General features: G+C 38.3%; 1 pseudogene; it reads right to left on the reverse strand.

The window, feature by feature from the left end:
- Positions 1-13,504: 13,504 nt before the first annotated feature.
- On the reverse strand, positions 13,505-14,291 carry LOC125355708 (annotated as a pseudogene).
- Positions 14,292-16,198: the final 1,907 nt, after the last annotated feature.

A 16,198-nucleotide genomic window follows, 5' to 3' on the forward strand; every position in this document is an offset into this window, starting at 1 on the left:
GAATGATCAACAAAAACCAAGCCACCAGGGCAAAGCAGAAACTTTTAAGCAACCTTCTTTGCTAGGAAAGACTGGGAAGGTTATCCTGGTCAGTTACCTGCCTTGCCCAGACATCTGAATGTCCAGATAAGCACCCACATCAACTTACATGCTTTTGGATTATTTGTTATTAGTGGCTCTTCTTGCAGAATGGAAAGGCATTTCAATAGAATAATTATATAGACTTTCATCCCAAGAGAGGCCAATAAGAGCAGTTATGTTTTCACAGCTGCTTTCGATAAAAAAATTTGGGACTACAAAACTCCATTATGTTTTTTTCTACTCCTGTTATTTTATTTGTGGCTCTTTCTGAGATTTTATAAGCTAGGCCTGTTTGACTACACAACTATAACCAGAAACATTATAATAGTATAACTAAGTCCTTTAGAGAAAATTATTTGCAACTATTCCTTCCGAATTCTAAAGTCTATCACCATTAAGAGAATTGTGAAATTAGTTGCGAAGTAACTGCTTAGTGGCCCAAAATAACAGACTGACAATATATGAATGGCATTTTAAAATCCCAAAGGCAACTAAGTTTTGAAGAGCTTAAATGTGTGACTGAACACTTGGGCAAGACTGATTACCAGTGTCGGCAAATTCAGATATGGTGAAAACTCCATTTCCATGCTAACTTCCTGACTGACTTGGCTACCTTTGCAACTGTGGCTCTGGTCTGAGTTGGCAAAACTTCTCCTGGTTTCTCTTTACACGATGGTCAATGTCTCAGTTGTGTGGTTTGGCTCCAAATAAACTGCATTGAAAGCTTTGGATCAAACTCTAAGTTTGAGGCTATGTGGACTGAATCTGGTGAAAAGGTGTATTGATGAGATTTCACTTATTTCTCCTCAAGTTCCAAAATCTTGTAAGATCTCTAATTCCTGGTATGCTGGGTATAGTCTTCTATTCTTGCTTTTACTCACTGCTATAGAGTTGTTGCGAAGAGATTTTTAATTTCTTGTATACATGCTGTCTTTTATATGGATGGCTTTGTGAAATACTTGATGTCCCCATCACATGGTAAACAAATCTTTTTTTTTTTTTTTTAATTATTCCAGTCCTGAGACTTGAACGCAAGGCTTGGATGTTGTCCCTGAGCCTCTTTATGCTCAAGGTTAGAGTTCTACTACTGGAGCCACAGCTCCACTTCTGGCTTTTTCTGAGTTATTTATTGAAGATAAAAGTCTCTCAGACTTTCCTGCCTAGGCTGGCTTTGAGCTGCAATCATTGGATCTCAGCCTCTTGAGTAGTTAGGATTACAGTTATGAGCCACCAGTGCCCAACTTCACAAATCTTTTTTTTTTTTTTTTGGCCAGTCCTGGGGCTTGGACTCAGGGCCTGAGCACTGTCCCTGGCTTCTTTTTGCTCAAGGCTAGCACTCTGCCACTTTTGAGCCACAGCGCCACTTCTGGCCATTTTCTGTATATGTGGTGCTGGGGAATCGAACCCATGGCCTCATGTATATGAGGCAGGCACTCTTGCCACTAGGCCATATCCCCAGCCCCCACAAATCTTATTTTATAAAGCAAAGTGAACATTTTTCCAAGATAATTTGGAATCATGAATGATATTGTGGAATAATTAGGGAAGGTTAGTATGGATGCTATGAAATAGTGAAATTTAAAATATGTATGGTTTGACTGCATTAGTTAGGCGGCTCCAAATAATAACATGAAGAGATCTAAATCAAAACTCTTTGGCTTCCAAATAATCTCCAGGAAGCTTATATTTTTAACATTACTTATTTGAATCACAACATGTTTGCAATTTGGTGTTTTTAGGAGTGTGGTGGTTCTTGTTTAGAGAGTAAGGAATCACTGCCATAGCTGGGGACATTTTTGGTTGTCATTACTGATGGGAATTGAGGAAGGAGTAGAACAGACAGTGTTAGACTGCAAGAGGTAACTAATGGGTAGACCCTGGGAAATTACTGAATGTCCTGTAGTGTACAGGACAATCTGTTTCCAAAGGAAGAATGGCCTGTTCCCAAAAGGCAGTAGCTTCCCATTGAGAGACCCAGGGTTAGAGATAACTAACTAGTAACCCTGTTGATCTTAGGTGTTCCCCCCCCCACCCATAGGAGAGTGAGACTTTCTGAAGCAATCATTCTAATTAAGAAATTTTATTTATTTTTGTAAAGGTTATGTACAGAAGGGTTACAGTTACATAAGGCAGGTACATTTCTTTTTGAGCAGTATTACCTCTTCCTTCATTCTCTCCTAGTCTTTTCCCTCCCAAATCCCCTCTGCTACAAGTTTAATTCATTTTCAACTTAGTGTCTAGTGAATGTCACTGCTGAATTAGTTCACCCTTTGTCCCACCATTTCTGTGCTCCCCTTTACCTCTTTAAAAACAGATAAGCTTACATACAAGACAAAAGGTACAGAAATAAACAATCAGTGACAAAAGAAATACAACAACCAAAAAAACCAAAACTAAAACAAAAAACAAAATAACTAAAATCCTCTTTTTCCGTTTCTTGGAGTATCTCTTGATAAGCATCATTTTATATGATCATATTCACATAGCTATTGAACCTTTGTGATCCTCTCCTAAGAATTATCTCTTTTGGTTTCACTGTGAGAATGTTTAGAGTCCTGTATAATTTAGCATGTCCAAGTGTGATTGTTTTTTGACTTTTATCATCCATTGTGTTTACATTAGATTTATAGGCACATCCTAATGACCACAAATGAGGGAAACCATGCAACCTATGTTTCTTTGGGTCTACCATATTCCACTTTAATTAAGCAATTTTTCGTGTAAATGTATATTTTTATGTTTTTCCTCAGTTTAAATGAAATCTGATGAAATCACCAAGTTGATAATAGACTTTTTTTCAAGTCTTGCTTTCAGGCTGCATGTTACTGGTTGCCTAAACAGATGCCCTTTTAGCAAATGTCCAGCATGTAGTCAGTAGTATCAAATGTCAGTTGTGAGGTATTTATAGTGAGCTAGAAATCGCAGGAGTCTCTTGGATTTTAAATGCTTATGTTGTAACCTTTACCTATGTATTTATATATCTACTAATTTGTGGTGCTGTGGTATGGTGCCAGTGGCTCACACCTGTAATTGTAATTCCTCAAGAGGCTGAGATCTAAGGATCAAAGTTTGAAGCCAGTCTAGGCAGGAAAGTCCCCATGAAACTCTTATTTACTAAAGTACTCAAAGAAAAAAAAAAAGCCAGAAGTGGTGCTGTGGCTCAAGTGGTAGAATACTAGCCTTGAGCACAAAGAGGCTCAAGGACAGCACCCTGGCTCTGAGTTCAAGCCCCAGGATTGGACAATAAAAAAGGAAAATAAAAAAGAATAAAGGAAACAAAAAGTGGTGAGTGACCTGAAGAGCTCCTTCTACCCTCCTAGCTGCATTGGCTTGGGAATGAACATGCTATGATTCTTAAATCTCTCTTTTCTTTATTCCCACTGCCTTCTCAAGTTTTTTTTTTTTTTTTCAAATTTTTATTATCAAACTGATGTACAGAGAGGTTACAGTTTCATACTTTAGGCATTGGATACATTTCTTGTACTGTTTGTTACCTTGTCCCTCATCAAGTTTTTTTTTCCTACCAGTAGAGCTCTAATTTTCTTGGCTCTTCTATGTCTATTTTGACACCTTGATAGAAATTAACCACCTTACACAGCTTAATTTTGAATTTGTCAGCTTGTTGCTCAAATCCCTTTAGTTGTACAGTACTGATAACCTAATAAAAACATTAATTTTAGTTATTTAGTAATCTCTTCATGCTGTTCCTCATTAGTCTGTCAAAAATGTCGTTTCCTGGAAGAGCCAACAAAACCACTCATATTTTCCTCCTTTTCTGACTCTCCTGGTTTAGCTGTTTTCACTTGTCCTGTTCCCATTGCAGTGAACATCCACATGGTCTTTTCCTCTGAATACTGCCTGTAGAGAGAACATCCTTTCTCTGAAAGTCAGGTCAAGTGCACTGTCTCCAAGACTCTTTGGCTGGAAGTTCTTTGTCTCTTCTGAACTCTTCTTCCTCTATACATTTTCATTCCTATGGTACAAAGTATTTTTCTCTATAAGGTATATGTTATTCCTTAAGGAAAAAAGATAAGGAAGGAAATAAGGAAAATAAGGAAGGAGGGAAAGAAGAAAAGGAGGGAAAAGGAAAAAAGAAAGAAAAGAAGACAAGAAGGAAAATGAAGAAAGGAACTGCTCGATGAGTAGGAATGTATAAAACAACTTCTCAGAGTGTAAGATGCATGAAATTCACCTGGAATCTTGTGAAAATATGATTCTGATTCTGTAGGCCTGAGCAGAGGTCTGCAATTCCAAATTCCTAACAAATTTTCAATCTCTCTCTCTCTCTCTCTCTCTCTCTCTGTGTTGCATGTTTGAATGAGTCAGAACCATATTCTATTAAGCTCCAGCTCATTTTATTTCCTTGCTTAATCCTGTTTCTTGAGGTTCATACTGGTTATGACATTACTTAGTTTACAAAGCTTTAATGTTTGTGGGCCTAGGAGGGTAAAATATATAAATAAAGCTCTCTAAACTGTGTTATAATGATGTCATTACTTTTGTTACTATAGTGTATGTAATATTCACAAATGTTAGATAAATAAGTATACAAATAAGCAACTCTTAGACTCTGTGTGAGCCTAACAATAACTATTGGAGGTGACTCAAAGGAGGAAAATATTCAGTATAAATGCCTTATCTGGGAGTATCCTTACAATTAAGGCTGGCTTTGTATATATATGATAGAAATCCACAGGTAGGTTTACTCAAGCATATTTTTCCAGATAAGTTGTCACAGTACCCTAAATAGTGACCCTTAAAGAGTCCTCCTGGAGAAAGTCAATATAGTGGTTCCTGGTAAAAAGAAAATATCCTTAGAAATAGGTTTAGTGGGATAATGATATCCTCTGAAGAGATATCATCAATAAGTAAGTTGTTACCATTCTGAGAAATAGAAAGCAGAACCTAAAAGGGAAGAAAGAACAACAGGAAAAGGCATCTTTAGGTAGTTAGGAGATGAAAGTGGGCCTCAGGGTCTATTGGTTTTGCAGCCACACCTGAAGAACACAATAGGTGGAGCCAAGCTCTTTGTGGTGAGAGGTACTGAAAATTATGATTTTGCTTTGGAAAAGGGTTGGATTTCTGAGTCACTTTAGGCTGCCACAACAAAATGCTATAAAACAGATGGCAACAACTTACTTCCTCATAGTTCTTAAAGTCCAAGATTAGGGTGCCAGCAGATATGGATTCTGATGAGGGTCCATTTTTGTCATGTAAATAGGTGGCTGTATCTTCACATGGTGGGGAGAGGAAAACAGGGAAGACAGAGATAGAAGAGAGGTATTTTTGTGTCTTTTATGGAAGGTGGGTAGCGTTTTGGCTTATATTCAGGGCCTCAAGTTGTTGGTCAAGGTTGTTGCTCTACCACTTGAGCCATGCCTCCACTTTTGACTTTTTGATGGTTAATTGGTGATAAGAGTATTGAAGATTTGTCTGTTGGGCTGGCTCTGAGCCTTGACCATCAGATCTCAGTCTCGGAGTAGGTAGGATTATAGACATGAGTAACTGTATCCTGTCTTTTGGTATCTTTCAAAATAACTTATTTGGTTTGGTGTGTTTAGACAAAGTCTTGCTGGCCTTGAACTTGGCCTTGAATATAAACTCTTCCAACCTTTGACTCTTGAGTGCTGGGAGCAGGTGTGTACCACCATGTGTATTTTGTATTTTTTTTATCTCATCATAACAGTCCCACCCTTTTGAGTTCATATAAACCTATATGGCCCCTAAGTGTCCATCTCTAAGTGACCATCATTTTGGTATATACTAGGGAATTTCTAAAATCATATATTAAGATTTCAACATATGAATTTAGGGAAACATAATTTGGTCTATCACAAAAGATATAATGGGATATGCAAACCATATCCCCCTCTCATTTCCTACTTGTAAACTTCTCTCAAAATATTCAAGTATTGCCAAATGAGTAGTCATATTACTTGGATTCTTCAATGATCACATTATATAATTTGTACTTAAATGTGGAACTTTTTGAGTAACCAGGCCAGGAAGAAACTCACAAAATGCATAGAACTTACCAATTCCGGAAGTCCTGCAATTGTCTACTCATTTATCCTTGGAGTTGATGGGATGTGTCTAGGCTGTAGCTTAGTTCCCCTTTCCTAGTTCCTATAACTGTACATACAATACCCAGTGTACCACAGTCAGTTACAGTGACATCAGGGATAAAACCATGGGAAAGAAACACAAAAGAAAAAGGCACAATTTCATATGGTATGTTGAAACTAACAACAACAACAACAGCAACAAAGATAAACCACTTATTTCCAAATCTTGTAGTTCATTTCACTTAGTATCATCTTCTGTGATCATATGTACATTGCTATTGAGATATTGTGATCATCTGCTTTTTTGATTGCTTATGAATTATTTTTTGTTCTTTCTCGATAAAATCTAAACTATATTTAATTCTGGAGATTTGCTCCTCTGCATCATCTATTCTGGATTCTAGATTTTCTACTTTGTTTTTATCTCCCTTCCTTCTAATTGGTTATTCTTATGGCTTTCATCTGTCTGCTATAATTTCCTCTTCGGTCCAGTATGGATTTCTTTACTTCATTAATTTGGATCTGAGTGCTCTGTCTTAAATCTTGTAGCTGAGTGGCTCTTTTTTCATCGGACTCCTTTTCCTTTTGCTGGAATTTATTGAGCTTTCTGTTTGTGGAGGTCATGAATTCCTCTATAAATCTTTGGTTAGCCTTCTGGCACTCACATATGGCTGCTTGCATGTTTTCCATCTTTTCATTGATCATATTTACCAATAGTGCTTGTAGAGCATTTTGAGGACTATCTTCTAGGTTTTTTTTTTATATTGATTCCTCTATTTCCTGTTTATTTTGAATGGGGGTTGAGATTCCATTGCTTGTCATTTTTCTTGTGCTTCTTCTGCCCCTTTTTGAAAGATTGCAGATCCAATAGCACACCAGAACACTATTTTAAGGCACAAATCAACCCGGCCCTGATACAAGTAGTTGTACACATTTTAGACATTCACCATCATAGGTAAATTCCCTCTGTCTCTTTTTGGATATACAAACAGATTTAATGCCAACATAGAACACAAGACAAAAACCAACCCTTTGTTTTCCTTTAGATCTATCTGTGATGAAAGGATTACTCAGTGAACCCCTTTGACACACTCAAACTTAATACAAGTACAGTCTAACTAGGCAGCCATAACCAGAAAACCTGAACTATGAACATCTTAGAAGTAGTATAGGATCCTCAATTACAGGCTATAAGTAATTTTAGGGGGTGAAAGTTAAGAGTAGCAAGATGAAGGGGCTGGAAGGGACAGAGTGATGATGATTGAGATCTAAATTCAGAGAAATGAAAAAGTGGAAAAAGGTAAAAAAGACAAAAAGAAAAACAAAACTACAAACAAAAAACTATGCAAGTGTTGGAGAATATTACCAAAATGGTGGTTACTGAGCTTGAGATGTACAGGTTTTTGATAATTGAAAACTGAATTTTGTCTATACTACATGAGGAAGGAGGACTAGTAAACACTGTTGTCTATATATCTAGCAATAAAGTAGATATAGAAGATGAATTTTAAAAAAGGGACAGAAGAAAAAAGAGACAAGAAAAAGAAGAAAATAGAGAGGAATGTGGGAAACAAACAAAAAAATTTAAAAAATATAGAAAAGGTTGCAAAAAATTAGAAAACAATAAACAATTATAATTGGCAAAAGAGGTCTTCATTATCTGGGTGATGTTGTGTCTCCTCTGTGTCTACTTTCAGTCTTTTAAAGTAGCTTCTGAAGTCCTTGCGGTGGTTAGTTTCCTGTGGCTTTGCTGGTTCCTTAGGTCAGTTTTGAATCTCCTAAAGGGTTTCTGTGACCCTCCTTCTGTGCTGGTCTATTCCTGGAGCTGTGTGTCTTGAGTGTTTGGCAGACAGGAGCTGGGTGCTTTCTATGGGTCTGAGTCATTGCTGGGTAACTTGTGGCCTGTCTGGGATTTGTGGATTATCCCTGTGGTCTGGTAGCTGAGGCACTCTTTTGGTCCACAGGGTGCTGCTCTTAGCTTTTCAGGACTGACCGGTTTTTCTAAGTTGCAGATGCTTTCTCTGGTTTTTCTGGCCCGTTCACAATCTGCGTCTGTGGTCAGCAGGCTGAAGGCTTATGCTCCTGGTCGCTGATGTGTCCTGGAGGCGAATGGAGAGCTGTGTGCTTGTGCTCTACTCTGCCGCTCTTAAACTGGATTTGTCTGTTGGTACAGCAGTGGGCCACCGCTGCCCCTGCGGTTGCCGCTGGGCTCAGATCTGTCTTCTTAAGCCCACTGCATGGATATCCTCTCTCTAGGCAAAATCTCGGACACTATCATGGTTCTCTTGGTGTGACTCTCTAGTTGTGGGGATTTCACTGGAACACTAAAACTGAGTTCTTGGAGAGAGCTCAGTTAAAGCCCTGTTGCTCCTCGGATCCCCCATTTTCCCCGATAGTTAACATATTGAGGTTTCCTGAGTAGGACCCTAAAACTGTGACTTAAATATCATGTGCTGAACTTGCCTCTGTCTTGAGCCCTCTATTTTAGGCCAGACTCTCCAGAATTATGAACCCAAACAAGCTTTTCTTTATAATTTAATGGCTTTAGCTATTTCATTATAGTGAAGGAAAGCAGAGATATGGAATGCATTTTCTATAACCAGCAAGAAATCTCTGACAAATATTTAGCTTTATTTTTTTTACTGTAGTAAAATACATAAAATTTATCATGTAGCCATTTTAAAGTATCCAGTTCAGCATCACAATGTTGTGAAACCATTACTACTATGTAGTTTCATCATACTAATTGAGCAGGGGTCTTTCCCACTTCCTCAACCCTTGAAACCATAATACCTGTCTTGTGGATTTGTCTATTCTGGACATAATATATGGGTATAATCACCTTTTTCTTTATTCATGTATTAATTGGTGGGCACTTAGATTATTTTCACCTTTTGCCATTGTGAATAGTACTAGTATGAATAATGATGTACATATTTTCATTTCCAATTTCATTGGAGATACACACACACACACACATACACACACGATTAAATTGCTGGGTCATATAGTAATTCTGTTTAACTTATTGAGGAACCACACATTTCTTTCTGTAGAAGATGTACCATTTTATATTCATGCTAATAAATGTATGAGGGTTCCAATTTCTTCTTTCTTTCCAACATTTTTTTCCCAGTTATGTGATTGTAGCCATTCTAATGCATGTGAAATGCTATCTTGTATGGTTTTGATTGCATTTTCCTAATGACTAGTGATACTGATCATCTTTCACCATGCTTGCTGGCTATTTTTATATGGCTTTTTGGGAAAATGACCATCCAAGTACTTTATCCTTTTTAAAAATTGGGTTACAGTTTGTTTGTGGTCAGTACATTAGCGTACTTTAAAAATATCCCAAATAGTGGGCCCGTATTGCATAAATGACTTGCATAAACCTTACCATATACTCTCCTCATAGTACCCTTTGATAAATAAAAATATTAATTTTGCTGGAGTTTAATGTTCATATTGCTTCTTTTTTGTACATTTGATGTCATATCTAGGAAATTATTGCCAAAGTGAAGGTAGTGAACTTCTGCTTCTATATTTCCATGATTAATTAATTAAACTTTTTTGTCCTTAAACTCAGGGCCTGGGCACTGTTCCATAGCTTTTTCACTCAAGGCTGACATAGTCTCATGGACTTTTCTGTCAAGACTTTTCTTATCTGAGGCTTGATCCTCAGATTTTATTCTCCTAGTAGCTAGTATTATAAGTGTGACTTGCCAGTATCTGGCTAATTATTAATTTTTAAGATTTAGATGCAGTTTACAGTTTTAACTGCTTTTCTTTTTAAACTGATGTCAGAGTTAAAGAAAATGTTACATAATATGGAATGCACGTTTGTCTCTGAGCATGGTTCTGGGCACAAAGCTTCTTATACCTTTGTACTTCTTGAATGATAGGATAAAAGGAATATTTATTTTGTTTTATTTTTCCAGTCCTGGTGTTTGATCTCAGGGCCTGGGTACTGTCCCTGAGCTATTTTGCTCAAGGCTAGTGCTCTACCTCTTTGAGCCACAGCTCCAATTCTGTTTTGCTGAAGGTGTTGACTAAAACTAAGATAAACAAGCCCTCCAAAATGCTGAAACAGTGTAGAGTTCCAGATCTGCTACCGTGTTGAGTTTAAGATGCAAACTTGTTAATGTGGCCCTGTTTCTGAGACAGAAATAACCCTTTTGTTGTCTTTTGCTTCCTTGTCTGAGGTCTAGTTGGTTGTGTATACATATCAAGCTGAGCCAATTAAAGATGCCCTTTCCTCTCTCAAGCATTGGAGCAGTTTGGCTCAGTTTCCTATTCTGATTTCCCTGATGTATTTTGGATTCCATGACAGTGAAGCAGTTTCGAGTTCTCACTAAATAGAAACTTCTCTTGACAGGTGCATACAATTTTATTGCCATTGGCCTGTCCATGATCTTGTAAGAGTGACTTAGAGTAACTTTTTTAGAAATCTGGAACACATCAAACGATCAAAGAACTAATAACCACCCATATTACTCAAGACTGTGGAAAATTTCAGGACAAGGCAAGTCCACGGAGGAGGTTCGGCTCTATGACTAGAGCTAGGCATGAAGATAGTTCTACTGGAAATGCAGACCAAACACAATTTTCATGGAATGGATAGGTTTGGTTGCCCCAATGAAGAGATGCTAATCATAGGTCTTTTGAGTACTCAATAAATCTTGCTGGTTGAATGAGTTATATTTTTGTGTCCTACTTAATGGGATTCTACATGTAATTTTATACCAATATAGAGGGTGGGCAATAGGAAAAAATGTAAGATATATGTTACTGTCGTGTCATCAAAAGCCATAACGTTTTTTTTTTATTGCTGCAAGTTATTTATTTTAGAAGGTATTGCACATAGAACAATGTCCAGATGATGGCTGCTTTTAATGATTTCAGTTAGAAGCTAACAGAGGTAAACTGAGGCTACCTTACTATACTGGTGATATTTCTAAGTGTTCAGGCTGGGGTAAGCCTTGAACTGAAGGTAGATCAGGTCAACAAAGGATACGGAAATTTGTTACTAAAATTTTGCCAAGCTGGGCACCATGGTTTGAAGCCTGCCTGGGCAGGAAAGTTAAGACTCTGATCCCTAATGAACCTCCAAAAAGCCAGAAGAGAAGATGTGGTTCAAGTAGTTAGCACACCAGCCTTGAATATAAAAGCTAAGGGATAGTGCCCAGGTCCTGAGTTCAAGCCCCCAGAATGGGCACACGCACACAATCCCCATAAATGTGTCCCCCAGTGCTATTTCCTCTGGGGAACTCATTACCTTAAAATAAGATTTTACTCTTCTACCTATGAATGCTATTCTAGATTAAGTCTAGTGCCAAATTTGTCTTACTTGTAGGTGTTTTTTTTTCTTTCTTTTTTTTTTTTTTTTGGCCAGTCCTGGGCCTTGGACTCAGGGCCTGAGCACTGTCCCTGGCTTCTTCCTGCTCAAGGCTAGCACTCTGCCACTTGAGCCACAGCGCCGCTTCTGGCCGTTTTCTGTATATGTGGTGCTGGGGAATCGAACCTAGGGCCTCGTGTATCCGAGGCAGGCACTCTTGCCACTAGGCTATATCCCCAGCCCCTTTCTTTTTTTTTTTGGTGGTGGTAGAGATTGAACCACTACCAAAAATAAATAAAAAACAATTTACAAGTAGTTTGTCCTTTAGTGTGGCTCCACTTAGGATTTTGTCTCCACTATAGATACCATATTATTGAATACTCCAAACTTTTCAACATCTTCTTGTAAGTAAAAAGTACCTACCTATGTGTTTTGAGAGTAGGTCTACATTTTCTAAGGTAAAGATGTAAATGACTCAGGTTTTAAGCTGTATTTGACCTTTGTGCTGTTGTTTTTTTTAAAAAAATGAACATTCTTACCAGTTTTGACTTCTTGGCTGCAAGATGGATGACGCTGTGACTATCACTATGAACTCATGGCTGACATAGGAAAGGCCATGTCGCTTAGTATAGAGTACTGCAATCTTAGTTTTGAAGATTAACCATATTTTTCTATTTGTGCAATATTTTAAAGGAAGCAACCACTTTTGGGAAACATGTCACCGCTGCTCCTACCACTGTTTGTGTAAATATATAAATAAATGCATCCAATCATCCGAATTAAGATTTTGTTGCTTTCACTTCCCTCAAATCATTATTAATCGCATGCACTGTTTTTCCTCAAACATTTTATTTTCCAAAATGACTAACATTTCACAAAAAATAAGTTAGCTCTTAGGTACTTAGTATTTTTTTTAACCACATGCCATTATTAATTGTACATATAATCTGGATGCCGGTGCCTCATGCTTGTAATCCTAGCTACTCTGGAGGCTGAGGATCTGAGGAAATCAGGTTTAAAGCTAGCCCAAGCAGAAAAGTCTATGAGGTTCTTATCTCCAATTAACCAGCAAAAAGCTGGAAATGGAGCTCTGGCTCAAGTGGCAGAGCACCAAACTTGAAAGGAAAAGCTGAGCTGAGCAAGAGTGTGAAACCAAGTTCAAGCCCTAATACTAGCAGAAGAATAGAAAAAGAGGAAAGAGAGGACAAAGGCCCCCAGGGTGGAACTACTGTACATTAGTTTATTTACATGGACAGTGGTCCCAGAGCACAGATCTGCAGACAAGACCTGACGATACAAGTGAGTCCTTACAGTTTAGTTTCCTGTACATGTCCAAAACTGCTGCCTAGAACCTTCTAAGACTCTTCTATGACAGGCACAGGTCAAGGTCCCTCACATAAATATGTCCTAGCTGGAGTCTTGCTGAGAATAAGAGGTCCTCACACATAGAAAGGGCTTCACTGGTCCTTTTTGTCTTAGCAGACCACGAGCACTAACACCTTTGCTCAAACCCAGACCCCCCCCAAAGGAACCTCAAGGACTTGTCTTTGTTTTACATTGGTTACTGTGAGAGGAAATCATACTTCTTGGTTTGACTGGTTGTTTGTGCTGGTACTGAGACTTGAGTTCTGGTACCTGGGGCCTAGTACTCTTGCATGGCTTTTTCACTAAAGGCTGGAGCACTACCACTAGTGTTAACTTCCACTTGTGCCTTTTTACTGGTTAACTGGAGATAGGAGTTTCACAGGTTTGTCCAGGCTGCTGATGCTTAGATCTCAGCCTCCTGGGATTACAGGTGTGAGCTACCAGCACCCTGCCTTCCATTCCCTTTCTTTTTTTTTCCCCCTCCAAGTCCCAGAGCATGAGCTCAGGGCCTGGCTGCTGTCCCTGAGCTTCTTTTGCTCACAGCGCTCTACCACTTGAGCTCCACCTCCGTTCCTAGCTCTTGTTGGTAGTTTATTGGAGATAAAAGTGTCCTAGACTTTCCTGCCGCAGTTGTCTTTGAATCGCAATCCTCAGAGCTCAGCCTCCTGATTGGGAATACAGAGCTGTAAGCCTCTGGCACCTGACTGTTTCTTGATTGTTAAATGGGGAAAGCAGATCCTGTAAGTTTGTGGTCTAAGGGAGACACAGTAGTAGATGTGCAGTCAGGTCACCTGACTGGACTGGGTGAAGAAGGCATAGAATTGCCAGGCCACCACGGGGCCCACCACAGGCTCCAGCTCTTGGATAAAAGCATTACTGAGTTGTTGGATGCTTGGGAACTTCTGAAGAAGGAGGAGCGATTTAACTTTTCCAACTCCTGGGATCTGTTGAACAGTTCGAATTAGGGATGTTTCAGAGAGTCCAACCCGGGTGGGTCTTCCTAAGGAAAGGGTTCTTCCTGGTCTCTGGGCTCTGCTCTTCCACAAATTGGACAATGAGACATGCTGCTTCCATCTGGTTTCCTACAGGAAGTAAGACCATCCCAAGATCCAGCACCACAAACTTCTGTATAGCTGGGAAGTACTATTCATTGATCTGCGTTTTTCCACCAGTACTATCCCTTGAAGATGACCACAATTTCGAACCTGGACAAGTCTCTTTCTGTAGTCATTTCCTGCCACCAACTCAGCTTCAGTGATGTAAGTAATGCAAGATCTACTGGACAGGTAAAAATCCGCCAAGTTCAGGCCATCCTCAAAAATGAGTTTAATTTTCCCTTGCATCTCTTGTGCCAGCTGCGACCCTTGCCATTTCACATGGGCCACCACGTACCCCAAAGGCACGTGCACAGGGCCGGTGTCATCAGGGGGATCGCTTTCCATCGGCGCGTGGCGCCCCAACCCCCAAAAGCCATAACTTTTGTCCCTGGAAAGCAATATCACAGCATCAGCAATGCTGTTCATCAGTTTATTCAATATTCACATTGTGTCCTATTACTCTTAGACATCTTTGGGTCCAAGATCATACTATTTATACTGTAATTTTAAAACTATATTATTATCCTACAGCTCCATGGTGAGAACTGAGTCAATAAGCAACAGATCACCTGGATTGGAAAGATTTAGATAATGGTGATATTCTACCAGGGTTTTATGTTAATTGTTATTTCCTTTACTCTCAAATGTTAATTTAATTATTTGCTATAAGGACATGTTCTGTCCATATTGACTCTGCTACTTTGGTTATCCTGACAGTTAACACATGGTGGGGATTCAATGAGATTTAGTTTACTGGATAAATATGACAGGATAATTTATTAGGATATAAAAGTCTAAATTAGAACCAACTGGTAGTAACTTGGGGCAAATAGGAAATTTCTCTATATTTACTTTCCAAAATATGCCTTGGAAGTCTTTATTTGAGCAGAGAGTCCAGAACCTTGGTTGAACTTGTTGGAAGACTGTAAAACAAGTATATTAAAGAATATCAACTTTGAGACAAAGACACAGTCTTGATAGGGAACATGTATGGTTAGTTTTACTTAAGAAAACGTTTGGGAAAATAAAAATGTATTTTATTTAAGAAAGAGTTCTTGCCAGAAGAATGAGATATCATTTGTTCTTGGATAATGTAAATGTCCTGTAATTAGTGTCAGTTGTTACAAAACTCTGAGTACATAGAAAACCACAGGCTTATACTCTTGAAAATGATGAGTTTTATTGCATGTGAACTATAACTCATGAAAGAATATTAAAGTGAACAGGAATATGTAAGAATAGTGTTACATAATAGTGTTCTAGGTAACTGAAGTAATTTAGCAATCTAAGTAAGGAAAGAAAAATTCCTAATTTAAAAAAAAATCCTAATTTTTAACAATAATGATGTTTAAGAAGACCTAAAAAAACCCAATTTAACTCTTAAGAAGAATCTCATGAGAAAGAAATATCATTGTATATAATTTCAAATACCCAAGACATAACTGAAAATGTATATTATGAGGGGGGAATTTAGAGAAAGATTGGCCTCAAAGACCAATGCTGACACCATGTCAGAGTATCAGTATACTTTTGATTTTGAATTTTCTGAACTTTTAGTACCATTATTTAGATACTGACAACTCTGATAACTACAGAGGTACTGGTAAGCCAGGGATGGTAGCCCATGCTTGTAGTCCTAGCACTCAGGAGGCAGAGGCAAAAAGATACAGTCTTTAAAGACAAGATCTGAGCTGACTTGGGCTACCAAGGAATGCTTTGCCTGGAAACAAACAAGCAACTCCCCCCTGCCAAATTTGCCAGATTAATTAATTGATAGTTACATATTTGTCATTTAGCAAGAAAAAAGTCTGGAAGCTAACTCAGATTTTAAGAGTGATAAACATTAGATTTCAAGACAGGAGTTTATAAAAATTTCCTTGGTAGTTTCCTAGTTGAGATATTTTTGTAAATTAAAATTGGAATTAAGAAAATGTATATTTATGTGGCATATATTTTAACTCCTGGGAAGACACTATAATGTATTATTTTAGTAGAGCCAGCTCAAAAACTTCATCCCTGAAAGCTAATGTTTTCACAGGTTATCGACTCATTCATTCATTTAACAAATATTTATTGAGCACTTACCATGAGCCAGCCACAGGTCTGAGCCTTTAACAAGCTTGCTTTCATGAAGTTTACATTGCAGTGATGAAAATAGACTCTAAATGATAAATATAGAAAATAACTAAATTGCCTTAAGCCAGCCTGGGTTTCTCAGGGAGTCAATCCTCAACTCACTGGTGCTAGCCTTG

The sequence above is a fragment of the Perognathus longimembris genome, chromosome 7 (assembly GCF_023159225.1).
Source record: "Perognathus longimembris pacificus isolate PPM17 chromosome 7, ASM2315922v1, whole genome shotgun sequence".
NCBI classification, from domain to species: domain Eukaryota; kingdom Metazoa; phylum Chordata; class Mammalia; order Rodentia; family Heteromyidae; genus Perognathus; species Perognathus longimembris.